Here is a 19433-nt window from a genome sequence, read left to right as displayed (position 1 = left end):
GCTTTTGAAATATCAAATCAGCATATATTTCTTATTTTAATTCAAATTATGTAGAGATAGCAGCTTGACAACTCTCCTAGTTTAGCCAGGCTAGAGAAGACAGGAGCGCTACAGTTTTATTCCAGTGATGGATCTCATAAAAAGCGCGTGTGGGAATAAAATAAAATACATGTAAATGTAAACTCAGGCAGGTACCCTGATCCATCTGTAGCTCTTGACCTTTAAGTTCATGATGAAAAACAAATGTCAAGCTTTCAGAAGACAGGAGTCTCCCTGGCTTTGCTGGGTGGCGTGCACTGTCGCACAGACTGTATTAATTTAGTACGGCATCAATAACCTTGAAATCAGGATTTTGCACGAAAAACCCAGGTTTATGTTTATTCAGAACCCGAAGAAAAAAAGGCAACTTTATTTAAAGGGCGAGTGGGCTAGTGGGCAAGTACCGCCCACCACTCTAGATTTTTGGAGCTGCTCGCTGGCTTCCATGGCAACAGATACTTAAGATGATGAGGACCCAGAGACGGTCCTTGAAGAATCTTCTCATTCTGCATATAATTCTAATTAGAGATGTGGTTCGCTCATTTGGCTGAGAGGACCACACCTGGAGAAGAGCGTGGTCAGTGGCCCCTCTGCCCCACCCGCCAGGCCGCGGACCTCCTGGGAATGAGACACAGCGCCCTTCTGTTGTGCCACATGAGGTTTTGTTCTCATTAGCGAAATGCATTTTTTCTTCCTGCTGAAGACACAGACATCAGTCTTTTCTCTGGATGGACTCTAGATGCAAGGCAGGTCGGTGGGGGTCCTGCCACAGCAGGCTCTCCGCGTTCGGTTCTGAGGAGCGAAGCTGCAGCCACACCCTCCCACTCGCCCTGTGCCCCGATTAACAGCAGGTCTGCTGGGATCACAGAGCACATTCACTCATCAAGGGTGGAATTATGTTCAGCATAGAGTTCATGTGACGGTGTGTCCACTGTATTCCAATTCTCTAAACTTAGTGGAATATGGGCAGTAGTTGCAAAACAACCAGTATCTTGCCTTTTGCACTGTGATTCAGCTACTCAGCGAAAACAAAACAAAAAACAAGTATAAGAAAGACAGAGAGAGTACAGTTTCCCTTCTCTCTCCCAGAAGAACAGCCGACTCTCAGGGGTAGGGGCTTCCTTGCCCAGGGAGAAGTTAAACACCCCTCCATGTTTCATCTGTTGCCTGAATTTGAGCCCCACGTTGCCTTTGACAGGAAAAGCCCAGCAGTGGGGGGGGCAGAGCCTCATCCCAAGTAGATCTGAAGGGGCTTCACTTACCTAGAGTTGAAGGAAGAGGGCCTGGAGCCCAAGCCCAGAGGAGGAGGTGGTCTTGGAGATGAGTGGTGGTGACAGGCCCTTGCCCCCTCGCAGTAGTCCAGAGTGGGATTGCCAGATATACAGGAAGTCCAGGTGGGTTTGCATCTCAAACTACACAGACAATATTGGGGACATATTTATAACAAAAATCTTGTTATTCATCTGAAATGCAAATTTAAGTGTGTGTGTGGGATTTTTATTTGCTACATCTGGCAATGCTGGGCGGCCACAGCAGGAGCTGAGCAGGTGGCTGACCCAGGTGGGACAGTCCTGGGGCCAGCCTTCTCCACCTTCTAGTCTCTTCATACACCTACCTAATGATCTGCAGAGCAAGTTCTTAAAGTGGCTTCTTCCTCAGGCTGTTCGATTGCTCAAGACCAGGGCATCCCAGCCACTTGCCAGACTAAGTCTCCATTCTGGGGTCTAGCGTGTAAACCCTCCAGGAAAGCAGGCAGAAATGGCAACATCCTCACAGTCAGACAGGTGCCTACCTGAGATCTTTCCTGGCAACCTGACAAACTCAGTCAAGACTTCCATGTTCTCTGGGTCTTCCAGTCTCTGTTCCAAAGGGTCTGGACCAGCCCAGGGCTGGGCAAACAGCCCCCCCCACAGAGCCCGGGCGACCTCATCCCACCTGCCCCAGTAACCAGCCTGGGGAGGCCTCTGTCTGTTCAGACACTGGACTTCAAGGTCTGTCTGAAGACAGGGCTCTGCTGCTCCTGCGGTTCTATTAGAACCGGATTTCCCCTTGGCCCTTCAACTTGGACGGAGCTCAGCTCCCCGCAGAAGAGCACTTTTTTTTTGGCTCATTTTCACACCTTCAATACTTATTAAAAATCAACATATGCTCGGATACCGCAATGAATAAACAGGATAAGTTTTATCTCCAAGCTAATCTTTAAGTGGGAATGGTCACGAAATACAGGTCATGACTCAATTACAGCAGCACCCCCTTATCCATGGGGGACACGTTCCGAGACCCCAGTGGATGCCTGAAGCCACAGATAGTACCAAACTCTGTATATACTGTTTCTCCTATACATACATACCTATGATAAAGTCAAAAGTATGAATTAAGAACAGTAAGAGGTTAACAGCAATAGTTAATAGTAAAATACGCCAATAATAATACACTGCAATAAAGCGGTGTGGGTGTGGGCTCCCTCTCTCTCTAAAAACGCCTTCCTGTTCTCCCTCACCCCTCTCCCCGTGAGGCCGTGAGATGGTGAAGCGTGTACACCATGAGAGGCAGTGAGGTGGGGACACCGGCAGGCGACACAGCGTCAGGCTGCAAGCTGCTTTCTGTCTGCATCAGAAGGACGATCATCTGCTTCCAGACCACAGCTGACGGTGCAGAACTGAAACCCCGGGCAGTGAAACCATGACTGGGGGTGCCATCACTGTATGGAGCACTTCAGAAGGCGAACCAGGCTCTGGGGAGAAGGAGAGCGGTATTCAGGGCTGGGTGACTCAGGAGGGACGCAGAGGGCGAGTGTGCAGTGGAAATTAGGAACCTAGGCAGGGCCTCCATAAGAAGGGGTATTTGAGCTGAGACTTGAAAGAGGAGGTGTTGGAGGGAACAGCATTCAGGCAGAGGGAACAGCCAGGGCTGGAGTCCTGAGGCAGTGTAGGGGAGGCAGGAGGAGGAAGCAGGGGATGTGGTCGGGTTGGTTGGAGGGTGGAGGAAGGGCACGGAGAAGAGGAGTGAGGGCGTAGGGTGCACAGAGAGGGCTCTGAGCACAGCAGCCATGTCAGCTGGCTGCACCAACAGTCCCCACCGGCTGCTGGGCCCCAGATGGGCCCAGAGGAGTGGAGGCCAAGAGGCTGGTGCCCAGTGGCTGGGTGATGGACAGTGACAGAGATGTCGGGACACCTGGGCTGGCTCTGCATGTGGCTGAAGCTCAGCCAGCAGGTGAGGAGCATGCAGGGGCGCGTCCAGCCACCTCCCTGATGGCTCCCGGCCTGCACCAACGGTGCTGCTCTGAGTCCTTGCATGGGGCCCGAGCCCACTCACAGGGCCCAAGCCCTGTGGTCTAAACACTAGGAAGCGTGAATCACGCTAGCAAACTGTTAAGTATTTTCTATCCTCCTGCCTTCAAGATGATGAAAGAGAAAAATGTGCGAAAAGCTATAGTTTGCATATGGCTGAAAGTTGGCAAAATGTCAGTGACTGAGCACAAGCCTCACTGCACGTATCTAGGGCTTCTACTCATGGGCCAGCAATGTTTGAATTAGGAAGGAAATAAACACATCTATAATCCATAAATTAGTATGTACTTTTTCCATAAAATTCACTTTCTTTGCATAATTTCAGTGTAATTGTTCACTGTGCTGTGTGATCAAGGTGTCCATTAAGTTCTCTTCTAATATTGTTAATAATACAAAGAACCAAAAAGTCAAGTGGATGAAATCTGAATGTATTTTTGTCAAAAACGTAAATCAAGTATAAGTAGTAAATACATTTAGATTAGTTTTCATGATTTCACAAATTATTTTTCTTTTAAAAGCCAAAATTAGGTAATAAAACTAAAAAGCAAAATGCATTTTGGTTATTGAATTGAATTGAATTAAAGCTGAAATTTCTGTTTAAATTTTTGAAAGTTTAAGACACATGAAACATTTTGGCAAAAATAAACTGTATGTAACTCTACTGGGTATTGTTCATCCAGCTGCCACTGTAAAGAGACAGAATCTCACCTCACAAAGGTTATATCAAGACGTACAGATGTGCAGATGTGAGATGAAGAATTGTCTGATATTGCAAACCATAGCTCCTCGGCAACCACGTTACCACTCAGTACCACTGTTACGATGCCACGCTCACCTGGAACCACGAATCAGGTCATGACCACAAGTGAGAAAACAGCCCCTGAGCAGTGTTTGGGCGTGACCCTTCATCATGCAAGAATCTGTTGCATCCCTGCCTAAAAGGAGAATGTAACAAGCTAATGCATGTGTCTTTGTTCCTGCTGAAGTTTCCTCACACTCAGAAGCAGCGTCTGTCTCCAGCATGGCTGCGGCTCCAGCACAAATCTCCAAGCACTCCGAGATGACCGGGACAAACAGCGTGGGGGGCCGGAGGCCTGAAAGGTGTCACTCTTGAGCCACTGAGGACGAATGTTTGGTGATGCTGCCCCATTGGTGCCAAGCCCTGGACCACACGTGCTCTTGACAAAGAGAGAGTGTGTGTGTATGCGCGTGTGTGTATTCATGCTCATGCACACTCAGCATGAGGGGCCCTCTAAGTAAGGGGTCCTCTGAAGTGTCTCTGTGGCCCAGGTCTGTGAGCAGACCACCCGAAGGATGGTTGTGCCATCATCTGAGACGGGAAGCCACAGTGCTGCCATTCGGGTTGGGAGGAAGAGGGTGTGCAGATCAGGAATTTGGGTTCGAAAGTGTTGGGTTTGAGATGTCTTTCAGTTCTCCAGAGGGAAGGCGCTAGGCCGCTACCTGAATGAGTCTGGGTTTGTGAGAGGTGGTGAGAAAGGAGGGCTGGAGAGGTGGACCAGCACGCCATTAGCTTATGATGGTTCTGTAAGGCCCTGTGACTAGAGGGGCCTCCAGGGAGGACATGGCGGGCAGAGTGGGGTACGACACGCATGTGGATGGCTATCGTTCAGACAAAAACTGAAACAGGATTAACAAGTGGTGGTGACAATGTGGAGAAATCGGAACCCTTGCACCCTGTTGGGGGGAGTGTAAAATGGTGCAGCTGCAGTGGAAATCGGCAAAAGTGGTGCTCAGAAAATTAGAAAGAGAATTATCACATGATCTGGCAATCTCACTGCTGGGTATATATCCAAAGAATTGAAAGCGGGGACTCAAAGACAGATTTCTGTACCCAAGTTTGAAGTGGCATCATTGACAGCAGCCGAAAGGTGGAAACAAAGCAACTGTCAATCGGCAGATGAGCGAACAGACAGTGTGGCCGACCCGGACAGTGGGACTTTATCCGGCCTCCAACAGGAAAGAGGCTCTGACACAGGCTGCAATGGGGACGCACCTTGAAGACATTACGCTCCGTGAAATAAGTAGGTCACAGAAGGACAAATACAGTAAGATGACCTACATAGGACAGTCAGGTTCATAGAGACAGAAAGTGGAGTCAGGGGTGGCAGGGGCTGTGGAGAGGGGAGTGGGGAGTTAGTGTTTAGTGGGGACAGAGTTTCAGGTTTGCAAGATGAAAAGAATTCTGGATAGAAAGTGGAGACGGTTGTACAACAGGGTGAATGTATGTGATAGCACTGAGGTGTGCACTTACAGATGGTTATGATGGTAAATTTTATGTATATTTTATCAAAATTTTTAAAACTAAAAAAGAAAGAGAGAGATTTAAGGCAAAGTTGGGGACAAAATGAGGGACAGTAGCAGGGACTGAGGCAGAGCCCTGGTGCCACTGTGGCCCAGGCCAAGCAGGTTGCCACCATCTGCGGCTCCAGAGGCAGGACTGTGTGCCCAGGGCAGGGGCTGGTGGCTGTGCAGGGGGTGCTCACCCGTCTCGCCATGCGGCTGTGTCTCCTTCCTGCCACCCTGAGCTGTCGTGTGGACTCCGACCTTCCCTTGGGCTGCGCCCCATCTGGGCTCCTGGGCTCCGTCTTCCTCAGCAGGGGCTCTGCGCAGCTAGCCTGGCTTTCTTCCTCCACCCTGTCACTTGCTGTCTCAACACTGTGCCCAAATAATTCCCAGCTTTATTCTCTGGTGCCACCGTAAGGTTTCAGAATTGTCGCCGCCTCCCTGGCAGCCAAATGACAGAGGATTTTTTCAAAAAGAATGATGAAGGATGGAGGGAGCCAGGTTGGGAAGGAAGCGTGGCTTGGCCTGCCTCCTCCCTCTGGAGGGGGAGCTCACCTGCAGAAGAAAGAGAGGTGGAGGGAGGAAGGCCCGGGGAGGGTGCAGGAGGGCTGGGCAGTGGGTGCGGGCTGTGCTCAGAAGCCAGGGGAAGCACGGAGGGCACTTCTAACAGGCTAGTTCCGCACACATTTCATATCTGAACAGCAGCTCCTGCTTGAAGATGGCTCAGATGCAAGGCAATGACCTCCTGTCCTCCTCAGGAGTGCCGGTGACTCTAGATCTGCAGCCCGAAGACCAGGGAGTCCCCTTTAAGAAATGGCCACAGAACTGAGGTTCCACCAGGCTCTCGGGTTGTGTGGTCTGAGTTACAGCCGGTGGAGGAGTCAGTGAGGGTGGCGTTTAAGAACCAGCATCTGGTGGTTCATGGAATATGTCCTCTTGGCTGGGCCACAGGGTGCCCAGATATTTGGGTGAGCCTTAGTCTGGGTCTGTCTGTGAGGGTGTTTCCAGGTGAGATCAGCATCCGGAGCAGTAGACGGAATAAGGCGAACTGCCCTCCTCAAGGTGGGCGGGGCTCGCCGAACCCTTTGAGCGTCAAAATGAAACAGAAGGTCCAGTGATGGGGAGCTCGCTCTGCCCGGGTGTGTCCTCGAGCTGGGACACTGGTCTCCTGCCCTCCGACTCAGACTCAGGCTGGAGCTCCACCATGGGCTCTCCTGGGCCTCCAGCTCGCCGCCATCTCAGCCTCTATTACCCAGTGGGCCAGTTGATAGGTACCCACACGGGGTAACTGGAAGGTTCGTATTACCGCCATTGTTGGCATTAATTTTCCGGTTACCATGAAGTTAGAATTTTGATCGAGAAGAAGTGCGTGCTTAGCCTTGGTGACATGCCTTTCCCTGAAGAGCTGTGGGCACAAGCATCCTGGTCCATGCTGTGTGCACTCACTGCCCGGGAACTTTCGGCACGTGGACGTGGGCAAGGTGGAGGCCAGCTGGCAGAGCAAAATCATTGCTATTTGACTTTCAACTGTGAAATTTTGCAGTAATATTATGAGTTGCTCCCCTTAACAGCTGTCTGGCTTATAAGCTCCTGGGAAGTGAGAATGATTTAGATTTTGGGGGTTAGCGTAGGTTAATCACAGGGCCGGGGCTGCTGTGAAGGCCGGGGCGTTCACAGACTGTGTCCTCGTCTCCCATTCTGATTTTCCTTATTTTCAGCCTGACATCTTTCCTTCTTTTTAACAGAGCTGCTTTGAGTTTTTGCACATCTACAAAATCCATTTAAGAACTTGATGGTTGGAGAATGGAAATAATTTTATGGTTAGGAAAGATTGTCCACAGTCTTCTGTTTTTAAAGCCGTGGTTTCTGATTCTGCATTCAGAAAGGGCTGCAGCCTTCAGCTTAATAAATTCAAGAATTAGATGAAGTCTAATTTTTCGTGGGACCCAGAGGTGGAAGGCATGTTTCAGTGACACTGTCCAAGGAATCCTGTCCCTTCCAAGGCAGCTTCTACTCTGCCCTGGAGTCACAGGCAGTGCAATGGCAGGAGGGACCAGTTTCAGGGACATCCCCCCTTTGCAATGTGGACCTCCCGTTTTCATCTGGACTCCTGATTTACAAAATAGAAAACAAATTAGGGAGGGCTGATAATTACTGGCTATTACCTACATATTTTCCCCACAGATTTGGTGAGACAAAAAATCTTTTTCAAACATTAGTCATCCTTTGAGACCTTTCCCCTGAAGGTTTTCTTTGCTCACTGGGATGATCTGGTCACCATCCCTATCCCTTATTTTGAGAGCCAGTCCTCTCCCTGGTGGGATACATGATGTCCAGCGCTCACAGCCAACGACCTTAAACTTATCCCACGTCCTTCTCTGGCTCAAGAATATGAGCTGGCTCCCACTGACCACTGCCTCCAGTCTGACGCTCCTTGACTTCCCAGTCCCTGCTGTCACCCCTGCCTTCACCAGCACCCTCACGCTTTCTAGAGAAATTCTTCTTCTCCACCCTTCCCTGAGTTCCAGCCTAGCTCCTTGTCTGTTGCATTTTGAGCACTGACTCCATCAGGAAGCCTCCCTAGCTTCTCCATCCATGGAATTTTGAAGCATTGGCTCTCAGCTGTCTTAGGAGTTCATTCATGAGTTTGTTCAACCAACAGTTGTTTATTAAGCCCCTCATGCATCTCACACTGTCCTAGGTGGCAAGGATGCTTGGTGAAGAAGTCACAGCCTTGTGCTTTCAGAGAACAAGTCCCAAGCCCCAGCTCTCTCCCAGGCAGGGAGTGGGGAGGGACACACTCTCTTGGCTATGGCCGGGCCTGCCTTGGGCTCTGGCTTGAGCTGGAGTCCTCTGGGGGTGCTTCGGAGGTAACCATGGCAAAGCAAGCCTAGGGCAAGGTGGGGCGGGGCCTGGATCCTGATGACTCTGAGGTTCTATCAGACCGAGCGTGGACACGGGTGGCCTGGCCTACGAGAGGGAGGCTGGAGGCAGAGACCAGGGACGGCCTCCTGAAGTTATTTAGGCAGGAGACCGTTCTGGTTTTGACGAAGGGCCTGGGGAGGACTGCAGAAAAGAACAGATCTAGTCCTACTCCGTAGCACATTTACTTAGGAAGAAACCACAGAGGTGGATTTCTACCAAAGTTTGTGTTTTCCATTTTGTCTAATGAATATGAACATTATCCATCTATCTTTTCTTTTATGTCATCAATTGATTAACTCTTACTCTTTATTGCCACTTGGCATGTGCCTGGGCTAAAGGTCCAAATTTCACTAAGAGCGGTAGTGCCGTCAAGGAGCTTACAGTCTGGTTAGAGAAGTAATTACACTGCAGCGCAGTGTCCCCAGAGGGTAGCTGGCATCGTGTGCCAAGGGTGGGGGCAGCACAGAGCAGTGAGCCTGCTGGCACCATTTCCAAAAGACCTGGCGCTTGGAGGAAGGGCAGTTTCAGTGAGACGCAGAACAGGCCACCAGAGACCAGGCCTGGAGTCGGGAGAGAGGTGAACACTGGCTTTTGAAGTTATTATGAGAAAAATCGATGATGGATGTGAAAACAACCATAAAACACCACCCAAGTGTTACAAGATTCTACAGTGAGCTGTGTAGCCCTTTCCAAAGGCAGCCAGTCATTTCAGCCCCGGCACGGTTTGGGTGGTAGGTGTTTGACTCACATCACCACATCCCATGGCAACCCTCCCTGAATCAGGTATTATCCCCACATTACAGACAGTAAGACTGAGGTCTTACGTGGGCAAGGACGTGAAGTGGACAATGCAGGCGGGGAACGCTGGGATGCAGATGAGCAACAGGCCTCCAGGTTCCTCCCTGGACCTCGTGCTGCGGTGTGATCCCGCCACTTTCCTCTCCTGCCACCAACACAAACGACAGAATTTAATTATTTAAAGGTTATTTTTGGCTCCATAACAAACACAAGGTCAAGTCTCTGTTGGCAGAGTTTGGCTCAAAGGAAGCTTCAATTCATGAGCTCCAGTCCTGGACAAAGAACTCAGGGACAACCTGAAAGCACTGGGTGTCACCACTGACCCCGGCTGAGGCTTGGGGAGGGAACACACCTAGAAAATCTGAAGTTTGGTTGATAATTTTAAAAAATTTTGTAATCTTCTTACCAAAATATCTTTTGAATTAGATATTCAAACCATTTTACTTATTGCTTCAGGATCATTTTGTTTAAGAACGAAATAAAACGTGGATGCACGAACACTTTATGAAAGCATGATCGTTAAACTGCAGCCGATTACATGCCAATTATTTTTATGTCTATGTTATTAAAAGTCTAGGGATGAACTTTTTTTTTTTAATTTAAAATTAACTCTCCAACCTTCAGTTTCCAAAATGAGATTTGTAAGTTTTATGTTGGTAAATATGTCCTTTGCAGCATTTATTAGATCATCTTGATTTCCGGGAGCCTCATTTAGAAGCACTGCATTTGTCGAAACTACCAGTTTGAACACCAGTGCGGTTTGAGGGCCCCTCATCTTTCTTCATGTTCTCTGCTCTCTTGTCTATGTGCTGGTTTTTTGTCAAACCCAGGGGTACAAGAACCCAGAGCCCACTTCTGTCATTCTCAGGTGTTCCTAACTCCTTCCCAGGACCCACTTTTTCTTCTGTGTGCTGTGATGTCATCTATCAAATTTCTGAATAGTTTCTCCCCTGGCCTCCTAATGCTGAGGGCTGGTGCTTTGTGTTTCAGAGCTGTACCAGTGTTAGAGAACAATTAATGGTGTCAGCTTGCTGGCATCATTTTGGAAATGTTCTCTGGTACCGTGAAGCTCGGGGGCAGAACTACAAAAGCACTCACACGGACCTTTCCCCGTATGTTGCATAACCAGAATTGGCCTTCTGATAAATGCTTTCCGTTAGTTGTCTTTAAGGAGCTAATCTTTCAAGCTGAGAGAGAAAGAGAGAGAGAGAGAGAGAGGAATAGAAAGAGAGAAAGAGAGAGATCTCTAATTTTTCAGGTGACCAATGACTTAAATGGAGGAAAAGAGATTATCTAACAAATGTTATTTTGGCACATATTAAACCATTTCTGCTGGGTTCTGGTATCAAGTCAACCTCTCTTGATTAGTAGCAGAGGTATTTTCGTTTGGAGGATTGGATTATTTTTGAATTCTACTTATTATACTAAATTGGATGCCATATTATGAAATCCATTTCAACATTTATGGACATCCCTGCCTCCTCCAGGGGCTTCTTTAGGCACTTGGTTTATTGGGGAAGAGTCATTTATTCCCTGCAACGATGCCCACGGTGCTGGCACATTACAGCAAAGAAAATAAGCCACAAAATTCAAGTCCTTATTGAGGAATAGTAGCAACTTACATGATTTTCTTAAAATAATGGAAAATGTTAGAATATGACATCCTGGGGAAGGATAGAGGATTCTTGCATATCTAATCAAAATGTGATCATCACAGAAACATATTCATAATGTGACCTTCATCGGCTGCTTCACAGTGAAGAAATCCTTTCAAACAGGCAAAGTTTCCAATGCAGCATCATAGGCTGGAAGAAATTCTCAGAAAAGAAATTGCATTTTCAGCAAGAGAGCCTCAGTGGTCAAGGCTGCCCCCGGGGGGACACTGTGGCCCTCTTGCCGACTTAACAGTCTTAAACTGTCAAAGTTTGACTCCTTTTGGATTTTTGAACAATTCAAAAAAGATACTTTCATAAACAGTTTCATAAATGACAGCATATGTAATTCCTGGGCCTTTGAACACTGAGCTGAGTATGGCACAGGGAGCCGACTGAGAATTTCTCCTGAAGCCATAAAGCAATCTAGGACGTTCGTGGCCACGCTATTGACACCGGGAATGGAAATGGAAATTGTCTAGTAGCCTCCCGGACCCCTCCTTCCGCACTCCGCTCTGCTTGATGCTTGTTGGTGGGTGCAGTATATCTTGCTGTTAGTATCCCATTTCAGAAATGTTCTGACATTATCTATTTGGAAGTTTGAAAAACAGTATAAAACTCCCAATGCATTTGAGCACACATGTCAACATAGCAATCACAATACCCATTTCCACTGATACAAGATGCAGGCTTGGACCCAATTCCAATAGCTTCATCTCTAAGTCAGTGGGAATCAGAACATCTTTTCATGGTTAGCAGTTAGCAGAGGCTGGTTCCTTCCTTCCGAACAGTACCCCAGCCTGTCACCGCCTTCCCCGGTGCTCAGCAAGCAGAGGGCTTCGGCTGTAGAATATGTATGAAGGCACAAATAATCAGGAAAGATGTGTTTTAAAAAAAGTTTTAGATAGGAGAACTGAAAGGAAAGGAAACAATGAGGGCTTGAGAAATGCAATGGAATACAGGTTTAACCATTACAAATGGTTGCACATCTCTGAAACAGCAGAAATAAAATGGCTAGAATTTGTTTACTTCTTAAAAGATTCAGGCTGAAGCCACAAATGGCAAAGCACATTGAATCAAAAGCGACCTTTCACATTACTCTCAGCTAGGGAGCCTATTAATCTAGGAGCCTGTGGTACTCTGGAGTTAGCCCATGGACTCCCTCATATCGGGTGACCAGGAAAACTGTAAGACTAATGATTCCAAAATCAGCCTTTAATTTCATATTTAAACTTCTTCCAATTTGTTTTTATCACACAAGCAGAAGTAGATGCCAAAGCAAATGCTCAGTTACTATTTCTAGCTTGTTAATAATCAAGTCATATATTCCCAATCATCGACATCTCAAGAGCTGCAAATGAAGATGAGATTTGCAAGATGCAACCCATTCAGAGAGAACTCATACCTGCTATTTCCTTCTCAGACCAAGACGGACAAGTTTTTAATCAGCAGTCAACTCTACAATCTTTGGAGTTGGTTTAAACTAAGTCAGCAACTCCGATTCTTTTATTTGAAGAACAAATAGCAGGATAAAATTCCTAAGCCCTAGAAATACACCATCATAACTTGCCACCAAAAGATTTTAAATTCCTCGATTCAAAAATGCTAACACACGGTCTCCTTCTCTCTCTTTCCCTCTTCCTTTCTCCTCCCTAATCCTATATTATGAGGATTTGGGACTATTTTTAGGAAGATTGAACCTTGGGGATCAATAACTCCATGCAAGCAAGTCATAGCTCATTTCACTGCTGAGCAGCTTTGGACAAGTAACTTGACCTCTTTAATCCTTACTCTCCTCACCTAGGAGATGCGCGGGGTGGTGCTCATCTCACAGAATTGGGAGTTTTAAAAGGACATCACATCAAAGAACAAGCAGCACAGTGACCAGGGACACTTGGGCTCAAGACTCTAGGTTACAAATAACAGGCACCCAACTCAAACTTATTTATTCAAACAAAGAATTCATGGTCACGTGGAAATATGAAGTCCACGGGTGACTACCTTCACATCTGGCTGGATCCATGGACCCAACAGTGTGGTGGGGCTGTTTCTCTCTATCTCTAGGAGGTCTCCTCCTGGCAAAGATGGCCACATGGTCCCTTCCTCATGCCACAGCAGGAAATAACTGAACATCCACACAGGCAAGAACCTGACTGGCCCAGTATGAGGCCCGATGGAAGATTTGCCAGGTGCAAGAAAAGGCAGAGCTTGTAGGCAAGAGCCACCAATGTCCCTTGGTTCAGTAAAGGCTGTTCTAAACCTTCTACAGCTTCTACAAGTCAAAGACACAGTGAACTGCGTCCACGATTCCAACCCCCATCGCTGTGTGACCTGGGCAAGTTACTCAGTCACCCTGTTTCCTCATTTATAAAACCGTGATGATATTACTTACTTTATATGTTGCTGTGAGGATTCAAAAAGACAGTGAGCATCAAGCACCCAGCCTAGGGCCTGCCATCGATAATTCCTGGCTTTTATTATTATTAACTTCTATGAGTCTTATCTTTGTAGCACCCAAGTGACTTAAAGAATCTCTAATATGTGCTAATTAAGATACATGACAAGAATTGAGGCACAGATTTGGCAATGCTTTGCTTGGCCTTGGGGGCAGCGGGGTTGGGCAGTGTTGGTCCTACTTTTGGAGCATATATGGAGCCGAACCAGTTGTCTCTCAATTCTTTTGTTTGTTATTCACACGTAAATATGAAGTCCAGGGGCAGCTACCTTCAGATCTGGTAGCCTATGGAACAAAGTTTGCAGGAGGCTCCACTGAACAATCACTTCCTTCGGGGCACTTACTTTACGGAAGAGACCACCTCTACTGCCCCGGGGGAGATGGAATGCTGGAAGCATCCCCCCCTCCACCCTATCCACACTCAACAGGTGATGAACAGCTATGAAAACTGAAGACAGAGCGTGTGAGCACGTCACGCAGAGCCCGGGCCCCACACATGGCAGGTGCTCTGTCACTGGGGGTGGGTACAGCACAGCTTGGGGGCCCCTCCCTCCAGTAACCCTGCCCTTGTCACCTCTTCTTCTTCCCCTTACCACACTGTTCTCCTGGCCTCCCCGGTGTGTGTGAATGGGTGGGGCAGTACCTCTCTCTCCTGGCCACCATGATTGGTAGTTTGGTAAAGTCACCCATGCTGGGCCAATCAGAGCCCTTCCCTGGGTTTTTTTTTCCCCCCAGGAGAAGCTGGAGAGAGAACTTGCTGAAAGGATGAAACACACATGTAGAGACACGGCTCGTGCCTGGAGCTGAAAAAGAGAGGAGAGCTGGCCCCTGTCTCTGATGCCCTAGAAGGCCCCCTTCCTCACTGGCCTGGACTGGACTAGCTTGCTTCCTAATACCCGGGTTGGTTGCTTCTGGAAGGGCCCCAACACTGGCAAAGGCCCACCCAGGGTGCTCCTCCCTGTGGACCACACTCAAGCTTCACCAACTATCCTCTCTCCCACACCAGGAAGGACAATTCTGTCCTGCTCCTGCCCAGCAGCCTCTGGACCAAGGGTGGGCTTCATGTCCAGCAGCTGCTGGTCACAAAGGACCACTTCCCAGATGTCCCTCCCTGTCATGTCTGCCTCCCTGGATTAAACTGGGTTATCTCTGCTAACAGACAACTGGATAACCTGACAACCAGTGGGACAGACAGCCCCCGCGCCATCCTCACACTAACTTCACTGTGCCCATGTGGCCACTCTTGCCATTGTCTCTCAGCTATTTTAAGTCAGTGGCTCAGTGCATAGGGTCAGGTGGAAGACATTCCCCCCAGAGGGAGTACAACCACTTTTTCTTTTTCAGATTATTATCTGGGAGGCTAAGACAGACACATGGTGTGGCTGGTGTTCCTGTCTTAATTTTCATCTGTAGTTTCCCAGGCAGAGGCGAATGGGGACAAATCACAGGCTCAGCATCAAAATCCCCACATCTCTTGCTTTAATTTCCAAGTCACAAAAACCTGGGCGCTTCTAGCTTATCCCAGAAGGACAGGGGAGTGGGGAGCCCCTCTTCCTCCTGGCAGCCCAGGCGCACGCTCCCCAGCACTTCACACCACTTAAAAGATTCTGCCCAAACTGCCAGCAGCGTGTTACAAACAAAGCCCTTCCCGAAAATGGATCAAAAACACTTCGTAATGAGTGTAGGAGCCTCTTTCCAAAGGGCCAGTATCGAACAAAATCCCCAGTCCTGAGCAATCAACACTCAAATAGCCCAACGCAGGTTGGGAAAGTGTCCCCCAAAGCTTTTACATGTGCTGAAGTAGTTCTCTAAGCCCATCTACCCTGGTCTGTGTACATCAGAGGACTTGGCTCATATTCACTTGCTTACATGTCATTCCCTGGATATTCAATTATTTAAACTAGCCACATTTTGAGAAGAGGAACTATATAACATTTGGGACAATCTTTATCCAACCCTTACCAGACTACTGGATCCAAATTTCACAAATAACGGTGACCCTGTACTTGTGTGTGTGTGTTCCCCTAACAGGAAGCAGGCACCGTTTATTTTCTCTTCCAGGACTTTCCGTACACCAGTTTTCAACCCGGGAAGATGTGCTGACTGCTCAGCTGGTCTGCTCTGTGTATGGCCACCCTCAACACAGGACCAGTGCACAGGGCCTCTGGACAAGGGCTTGCTACAGGGAGGGGCCTCCTCTCTACCCCACGACCCAGCACATCTCCTAAGCGGATGGTCTCTACTCCAGACTGCGGACCCCGTCTCCTTGAGCGTCTACACCACTCAACTCCGAGCTGTGGGGCCGCAACATGTCCCTAAAGGCGGCACCTCCAGCCCCTGCACCAACCAGGCCTCCGAGGAGGGCTCAGTGAAAGTCCGGATGGCGAATTTGTGGGCTGCCTCTGGCAGAGCTCTCCCTGACCGTCCCAGGGTGAGGGGGGTCCAGATACCAACAGAAGCAGCCAGGGGCTCCTGCGCAGAAGGACTTTCTGCCTGTTTGAAGGAATGCAAGAGCTAAGGAGCCCCTTCCAGGTTCTGGTTGCACCTCCCTCCCCTTTCTCCACCCGGCACCCAGACGTTACCCTCTTCGTGAAGGTGAAGCCTGGAGCCCACCCCTGCTTGCCCTCGTGTAGGTGACACTACTTGCTAAATAAATGGGAGTGCAATCAGACAACCAGTGCCCACCCCCACCCCTCCACTATACTCCACCCCCTCCCCCAGAATGCTCTCTTCCCACCTAGCGGGCTGGTCAACTGCACCACCCAGATTCAAGGTGCTGACTCTGGCTGCCTCTTGGCTCCAACCCTTGCAGGAACACTGCGGCTGAGAAAATCAATTGTGTTAATGGGCAAAACTCACCACTGGAGATGCTAGCCTAAAAAAAAACACATGTAAAACACTTAAAGTGGGGAGCTCTGTAACATGCTTCTTTCGTTACGCACACTCGCGCGTTTGTCCGGAGTTTGGGGCTTTCAAACCACACAAGGTTTTATGTGATCGTTATAAAATCCCTTCTTTCCCCAAAGGTAGGGTAGTAAGGATTAAGTTTGACTACTGAAGACAGCTTTGTTGTAAATGGTCTCTAATGTCACAGAGGGTAGCTTGGAAAGAGAGGCTTATTAAACAAATTTCTTCAGTTGCAAATCATTGGAAGCAATCGCCGGTCCTGTTCATTTGCGTGACCTGAAAGGTATTCACCTAGATGTTTAAAGAAACAATGCAAAGTGATACTGTTCCCAGTGGCCACTGGCTTATCTTAAAGGACATCCAGGGATGCCCCCTGAAGAAGCCAGAGTGAAGCGGCGCATACTCTCCTGGCGGTTTTGTACCTCTTTTGTAAAAAGTCATTCCTGGGAATCTGTGTCCAGAGAAGAATGGGATGTGATTTACTGATCTGAAGATGGGATACCCCAAAGGACTCTCACTCCCCTAGTCTAACGCTGTCATCCTACAAATGGAAAAGTCAGGGGGGTTGCACAGCAGGAGGCTGATGAGACCCCATCCCAAATCTCTTGACTTTGTGTTCCTTCCCCGTCAGGCCATCTCCCCGATTCGGAGCTCTCCTTGGGCCACTTTCACAGCAGGAAGTGCACATGGGTGAGGATGTGGGTGTAATGAAACAGGGAATGAGGCATAGGAGAGCTTTTCAGGAAACAATTAAAGTTTTTGAGAATAAGCACCAAGAAGGGACGAGTTTACCAGTGAGTATAGGGAGTGCAGATTTCAGCTCTGTTCACTGGAAAGCCTGAGATCTCATGTGCTAGCATCTCAGTCTTTGGCAGGGCCAGTCCTTGGGCATGGGCAGTGGCCTTCTCCCAGTCCCCCTTGGCTCTGACACCCCTATTTGGCTCCTGACTTTAGAGCAACAGAGTCCTGCCTGCAGAGCCAGTTCCATGCATGTCCCCTCAATGCTGTGCTCTGTCTCTCTCTCTCTTTCTTTCTCTCTCTCTCTCACCTACCCCTCCCCAAGGCCACACACCCCACCTAAAGGGTCTTTGGATCACCACAATGGCCATTCTTTCCTGGGGTGGGAATTAGAGATGCCAACCTCTTTTTGCTAGAGGCTTAGGAATTCATGTTAACATACTAGTCAGATAAAAAGAAAGACGGATTTTTGTATTAATCATAAAACTACCTCACACCACACTTCTTAGGACACCAGTAGGCATCCAGACACAATTTGGGTGTTATTTTCCCTTTTCAGGTCTATCGGGGTCCTGGTTCTGATTGGGTCCAGTCGTAAGAGACTATAAAAGAGGCACATTGCCACTAATGTTTATCATGCCTACGTACATGCCTTGCGTAGAGCAGATGATAATAAAAATCCCTTACGGTGATGACCTTGAGGTTTAGATCGTTTGAATCTGTCTCCTAAAGTCACACAGTAAGCTAGTAGAAAAGATCAGAACAAAGGGCAAAGGTGTTTCTTTTCTCCTGCCCTCTTAGCTTAAAGGCTTACAAGGCTGTCTCGAGCAGTTTTGAGGATTCTGAAGGTATGTCCAGACTCATTAGAGAAAAAGTACCTTTTTGATCACCATGTGCCGTCAGGAGGTGCTTCATTTTCCATGAGCAGATGTTTCAAAGTGACTCAGCCAAGGTGGGGCCCAGGTGGGGCCCTTGAGGGGTCCATGATGCAGCCTGTAGAGTCACAGTTCATCCTAGAGCAAACCCTGCTGACGGTCTCTCAACAAATTTTTATTAATAATGTTAGTATGTTGGGTTATGGAGGTCACAAATACCAAGGTATGAATTCTGCCCAAATCCCAGTAGAGGAGCTGTGTCGCTCAGGAAGGAGACTGCTTTCCCTTTAAGAACACAGAACCTAGGAGGCCAACAGCTTAGTGGCTAGGGACACCTGGGCCTGAGATGGGGCCCCTGATACTGCCATGGGGTGTGTGAGGGGTGCCCTTATGCCCACCGATTTGGATGCAACGTGTCTCTACTTTTGCTTGGGGCTGCATAGTACATAACACAAACTGTGTGGCTTGAAACAACACACACATACTGTGTCACGAGTCTAGAAGCCAGACGTCTGAAGTCAAGCAGTCTGCAGGATCCTGCTCCCGCACAAGGCTCTAGGGGGGAATGTGCTCCATATTCTCTTCCAGCTTCTGGTAGTCCCAGGTGTTCCTTGGGGTTGATGCGGCACTCCCGCCCCCCATGTTCACACAGTTCTGTATAGACTTGAGGGACCTTCTGCTTATCAGATCACCATTCACATAGGATTAGGGCCCACCCTAATGACCTCATTCTGACTTACCTCTGTAAAGACCCTATATCCAAATAAGGTCCCATTAAGTACAGAGGGTTAGGACTCCAACATTCTTTTTGGGGGAACATAGATCAAGAATGTCCACATGACACCAAGAGGTTGTCTGGCATCCCTGTGCTCACTCACAGTCACCGAGACAGGCCTGGCTTCCAGGGTCCAGGAGCCGGAGTGTGCCCATGCCAGGGGACCAGGCAGGACAGAGGAGCCCCAGACGGCTGTCACCTCTCCTGGCGCGAGCTGAGTCCTGAGCAGCCACGCAGAGCTGCAGGCGCACAGGGCCTGTACCAGGACCAGCAAGTCGGCTCCGCGGGCTCTCGCGCGGCGCCAGGCCTCAAGCCCCCCGCCGGCGCCTCTGCACCTGCCCTGCACACGGCAGCCGGCGCCTGCAAGGCTAACAATCGGTAAACTGAGGCACAGAGCCTGAGACGCGGGCCAGACCAGCCTAGGGAGGAGGAGCGCAGGCCGACGCACGGGTCGGGCGTAGGCCAGCTGGTGGCGCGGGAAGACCCGGACCCCACCGTAGAGGCGGGCAGCGAGGCGGCGACCATCCCGGTCAGCCTGCGGGCCGCCGTACTGGGCATGCTCCGCCCGGTGGGCGCTCGCCTCCTCGACCCCGGCCCCGCCCACGACCCTCTAGGCCCCGCCCTCTGGGCCCCGCCCCGCGCCTTGCACGTCTAGCCCCACCCCACTCTGGGGCC

General features: G+C 49.1%; 1 long non-coding RNA gene across 4 annotated transcripts; it reads right to left on the bottom strand.

Moving 5' to 3' along the window:
• Nucleotides 1-370: 370 nt before the first annotated feature.
• Nucleotides 371-19367, bottom strand: LOC108389045 (uncharacterized). Of its 4 annotated transcripts, none has more exons than XR_012132948.1 (6): nt 18724-19367; nt 17987-18144; nt 9383-9501; nt 5834-7743; nt 1302-2773; nt 371-1054 (listed from the first exon to the last, which is right to left on the bottom strand). It is a non-coding gene; the product is annotated as an uncharacterized lncRNA (long non-coding RNA). The 4 variants fall into 4 exon arrangements; XR_012132947.1 differs by having other exon boundaries at nt 17987-18101; XR_012132950.1 differs by having other exon boundaries at nt 1302-1451; nt 2540-2773; nt 17987-19361.
• Between the last annotated feature and the right edge of the window lie 66 nt (nt 19368-19433).

Source organism: Manis javanica, chromosome 7, assembly GCF_040802235.1.
Source record: "Manis javanica isolate MJ-LG chromosome 7, MJ_LKY, whole genome shotgun sequence".
In the NCBI taxonomy this organism is placed as follows: domain Eukaryota; kingdom Metazoa; phylum Chordata; class Mammalia; order Pholidota; family Manidae; genus Manis; species Manis javanica.
Note: the sequence above shows the minus strand (reverse complement) of the source record. Positions and strands in the feature narration are given on the sequence as shown.